Genomic DNA, 5219 nt, shown 5'->3' on the forward strand with positions numbered 1-5219 from the left:
AGCTCGAAGCAAAGCAGCAGATGTTTTGTTTCCTTTTAAGGGGAATATGCAAATAGGAATGGTAGATGTAGTATCAGTGAGGCATTTCCTGTGTAGGTAAAATGAAATAAAAATGATGAATTCAGCTGTTACAGTAAGACAAGGTTGTAAATAGAGTGACATTCTGGTTTTTGTAAATGGGTGTGTGTGTGAGTGTGAGAGGTAGTGGTTGAGGTGGGCTGGCAGCGTGTGAGAGCGTTAAGCATACTTACCTGGCAGGGGAGAGACCATGATCAGGAAGGTGGTTCTCCCAGGACGAGGCTAGCCCATTGCACTTCGGGTGTGCTGACGCCTGCGATGTCCCCAAATGCGGGATACTCGACTACAAAATTTGTGGTAGTGGGGGACTGCGTTCGTGCTCTCCCCTGATTCACAATTCAAAGAATAGGCTTCATCATATCTTTCATTTTGTCTTCTATTTCTTTTTAGCAGCCCTTTTTGAGAAACAGAAATGGTTATTTATTTTTTTTCTTACCTCCTCACAAATATTATCCAACCCCCATTCTTTTCTTCCCTGTCATTATCAGCCGGCAATTAATTAATTGAGGCAGCAGACAGCCAATCAACAGCACTGCCCCCGGAACCACCCACTCCTCAGGAGAGCGAATCAACGGAGGAGGAGGAGGAGGAGGCAGCAGTGGGAAAGCAGCAGGGGGAGTGGCAGCTGGTGAAGAGAGCCAAAAGGAAGAAGGGGCTAAAAAGAAACCAAGCCACTTCCCAGACAAGAGTCAAGAGACGTCTCCTATCCGACACGGATAACAAGAGCAGCAGCTCTTTGGATGAAGAAGTGCCAGGGCGGCGCCAACAGAAGAAGCGGCAAAACGCTAGTGAGTCGGAGGACGAGTCACTCAAGCTCCAGAACATTGGAGACAATGAGGAGACCAGCGCACCCCAACTTGGCTCACAACCCAAAGAGGCCAGTGCACCACAACCCCAGGAATCTGGGAGCAGTGAGGCGCTCAGCGCACGCCAGCTCCGGGAAGCCGGGAGCAGCAACGCCCCAGAGGGGGAGAGGATTGGAGAAGCTTCTCCAACAGAGGACATTTCAAACCCCGCTCTCTGCACGGACCCCCAGATGCCACCCGAGCAGAACATCTCCAATGGGGAGGTTCAGGACGCTTTCCTCAGCCCATCCCAAGTGAAGCAATTTGAGCACACCACGGGCATGAAGGAACTCTCAGAGACAACAGGTTTGGTAAGCGACTAACTGCTTAAAAATGGGTGTAAAGATTGTATCCATAAATGTGTGTAGCATTAAATCTACTACGCGATGTGTTGCGACCTTGGACTACCTTGCCAAGGTCAAAGCTGACCTGCTGTTTCTACAGGAGTGTGCGATACCGCACCTCAGCTCCTACAGGCAATGGTCACGATGGTGGTCCCATGGGCCATCGATCTGGTCGGGAGGAAACGACTCTCGTTCCTCCGGCCTGGGGATTCTGCTGCGGGGAGGCAGCTTCACCGTCTCCCAGGGTAAGGAGGTGGTGGGCGGGCGCCTCCTCGTAGCAGACGTAATGTATAAGAATGCTCCACTCCGTTTAATTAACGTCTACGCCCCGTCACAAGGGGCTGAGCGGCTGGAGGTTTTTCAGCAGCTCCCACTGCTGCTGGCAACCTCCAGGCAGGTCATTCTGGGCGGTGACTTCAACTGCATCGTCGATGCGGCTGGACGATCCGGCAGGGCCGACAGCAGATTGGACACTACATCCAGATCCCCGATGGAAACAGTAAAGGATGCCAAGCTGCACGACGTCTTCAGCAACCCTGCAGATGGAGCGCAGCGTAGATACACCTGGTCGTGGCCTGACGGGTCCATCTGTTCCAGGATAGATTTCCTGTTTGTGTCCCGTGCATTTGCAGTCAGATCCACCGACGTCAAGCCGGTGTTCTTCTCTGACCATTGCCTCCTACTGGCTGACAGTCACTTAGAGAAGGACCAGAGGGTTGGCATGGGGGCATGGAAGCTAAACGTGCAACTGCTGACCCCAGAGAACATTGAGGAGCTCAAGAGGGATTACAAAGGTTGGAGAACCATGAAACCCCTCTTTGAGTCCCTGAAACACTGGTGGGAAGCGATCAAGGGAAACATCAAGAGGTTTTTCGTCCTCAAAGGCACCCAGAAAGCTGGAAAGGAACAGAGGGAAATGTCCCGACTCCAGAAAAACATGCAGAATCTGCTCTGGCTGCAGTCGATGGGGGTCGTTATCAAGGAGGAACTCCAAGAGGTGAAGAGCCAGCAAGCCTCGCTCTTTGCCTCGGAGGCCTCCAAGATCATCTTCCGTTCCAGAGTCCGTTCCGTGGAGCAGGATGAGACGTGCTCACGTTTCTTCTTCCAAAAGGTACACAGAGAGAGCTCTGTGATCAGCAGCCTGAAAGAAGAAGACGGCTCAGTTAAGTCATTGCAATCTGACATTTTGAGGATTATCAAATCCTTCTATGCAGGATTGTATGAGGTGAAGCCTACAGACAGCACGGCCTCCCAGTCCTTCCTGTCCTCTATCACGGAGGTCTTAGATGACAGTACACGGGAGAGTCTGGACAAAGCGCTAACTCCTGACGAACTGATGGAGGCCCTTGAGTCCTTCGAGAAAAGTAAAACTCCCGGAAGCGACGGCTTGCCGGTGGAGTTGTATTCGGCTCTGTGGGACTGGATCGGCCCAGACCTGCTAGAAGTGTACGAGAGTATGCTCCTGGCCGGCAGTATGTCAGAATCCATGAGGAAAGGCATTATCACCCTCATCTACAAGCACAAGGGGTAAAGGGAGGAAATTAGAAATTGGCAACCCATTTCACTGTTGAATGTGGACTATAAAATTCTGTCCAAGGTCATTGCCAATCGGGTCAAATCCGCTCTGGAATTGGTGATCCACCCTGACCAGACCTGCACTGTGCCGGGCAGGAAGACTTCTGACAGCCTCGTGCTGCTCAGGGATACGATTGCCTATGTACATGACAGGGGTGTGGATACCTGCCTCATCAGCCTGGATCAGGAGAAGGCCTTTGACAGAAAATCGCACACCTACATGGTGGATGTGCTCTCCAAAATGGGGTTTGGGGAGGGAATTCGCAATTGGATCCAACTGCTCTATGCTAACATCAGTAGCACAGTCTCAATCAATGGGTGGGAATCAGATAGCTTTCCTATTAAATCTAGAGTTAGGCAGGGCTGCCCTCTCTCGCCTGTTCTTTTCGTGTGTTGCATAGAACCTTTTGCTGAGTCCATCAGGAAGGATCCAGGCATAAGAGGAGTGACGATCCCAGGTAGTGGAGGCACTCAGATCAAAGTCTCCCTGTACATGGATGATGTCGCCATCTTCTGCTCTGATCCGCTGTCGGTGCACAGACTTATCCACATCTGCGACCAGTTCGAACTGGCCTCGGGAGCCAAGGTAAATCGTGGGAAGAGCGAGGCCATTTTCTTTGGGAACTGGGCTGACCGATCCTTTGTCCCCTTCACTGTCAGGACTGATGGCCTGAAGGTGCTGGGAATATGGTTCGGAGGGACCAGGGCATGTGTTAGAAACTGGAAGGAGCGAGTGTCTATGGTAAAAAGGAAACTGGGCATGTGGAAGCGACGCTCCCTCTCCATTGCGGGTAAGAACCTGGTCTTCAGGTGTGAGGCACTCTCGCTGTTGCTGTACGTGGCGTAGGTCTGGCCCATTCCACATGCCTGTGTGGTGGCGAGCACCCGAGCTATCTTCCGCTTTATCTGGAGGTGGAAAATGGATCGTGTCCGCAGGGTCATGATGTACAAGCCTCTAGATAAAGGGGGAAAAAAACGTGCCCAATATCGCCCTCATACTGATGGCCACCTTTGTGTGCGGCTGCATCAAGCGGTGCGTAGACCCTCATTATGCAAACACCAAGTGTCACTACATGTTGAGGTTCTACCTGTCCCGGTGTTGCGAAGGATGGGTCTGGCCACGATGCCGCGGAACGCTCCAAGTAGTTGGACAGTGCCGTACCACCTGTTCCTCGTGGGAAAATTTATGCAGAGAAACACCTTCGACCACAAGTCTGTCAGGCAGTGGTCGGCACGTAACATCTTAAAGGCCCTGAAGGAAAAGGAGAGGGCGGATCCTGTGGGATGGTTCCCTGAGCAGACTGACAAAGTAATTTGGCAGAATGCCTCATCACCAGAACTTTCCAACAAACACCAAGATGTCGCTTGGCTGGTGGTGAGAAAGGCCCTCCCTGTAAGATCCTTCCTACACGCCAGGAGTCTCACCCCCTCTGCACGTTGCCCTCGAGGTGGCTGTGGTGGGGAAGAGACCGTTGTTCACCTCCTTGTAGATTGTGTCTTTGCAAAGAAGGTCTGGATTGGGATGCAGTGGTTTCTGTCGAGGTTCATCCCGAGCAGTTCTGTGACAGAGGACTCTGTGCTCTACGGGCTGTTCCCAGGGACACACACCGAGACAAACATCAACTGCAGCTGGAGGATCATCAACTCGGTGAAAGACGCTCTTTGGTCTGTCCGAAACTTGTTGGTTTTCCAGCGCAAAGAGTTGTCCCCGACCGAGTGTAGCAGACTAGCACTTTCCAAGGTCCAGGACTACGTGCTGAGGGACACAGTTAAGCTTGGGGCAGCCGCCGCAAAGGCGCAATGGGGAAGGGTCGCTGCCTAAGACCTTTCTGCCACAGTGCACTGGGGGGCTGGGAACTGTAAAGAGCCCCTCAGTCTGTACAGATTAAAATGTATGTCTACCAATGATTGAAATATTCATTGTTTTTTCTGATACACCTTGTGCTTTCAGTTTGTAAAAGTTGAACCTTTGTATTTTTGTAATGGTGATTTAAAAAGTTTCGAAATGTTTTTGAAGATTTATGAATAAAGTACATTATTGCAAAAAAAAAGGTTCTCCCAGGACGAGGCTAGCCCATTGCACTTCAGGTGTGCTGACGCCTGCGATGTTCCCAAATGCGGGATACTCGACTGCAAAATTTGTGGTAGTGGGGGACTGCGTTCGCGCTCTCCCCTGATTCACAATTCAAAAAATAGACTTCATCATATCTTTCATTTTGTCTTCTATTTCCTTTTAGCAACCCTTTCTGAAAAACAGAAATGGTTATTTATTTTTTTTCTTTCCTCCTCACAAATATTATCCAACCCCCATTCTTTTCCTCCCTGTCATTATCAGCCGGCAATTAATTATTCCATCTCCGCATCATTTTCGCCCGAC

At 50.9% G+C, this 5219-nt stretch overlaps 1 non-coding gene and 1 pseudogene across 1 annotated transcript; both read left to right on the top strand.

The window, feature by feature from the left end:
- Nucleotides 1-243: 243 nt before the first annotated feature.
- On the top strand, nucleotides 244-407 carry LOC121271460. Its single transcript, XR_005941729.1, has one exon. It is a non-coding gene; the product is annotated as a U1 spliceosomal RNA (small nuclear RNA).
- Nucleotides 408-4876: 4469 nt separating this feature from the next.
- Nucleotides 4877-5018, top strand: LOC121271437 (annotated as a pseudogene).
- The last annotated feature ends 201 nt before the right edge of the window (nucleotides 5019-5219 follow it).

Source organism: Carcharodon carcharias, chromosome 30, assembly GCF_017639515.1.
Source record: "Carcharodon carcharias isolate sCarCar2 chromosome 30, sCarCar2.pri, whole genome shotgun sequence".
Taxonomy (NCBI): Eukaryota; Metazoa; Chordata; class Chondrichthyes; order Lamniformes; family Lamnidae; genus Carcharodon; species Carcharodon carcharias.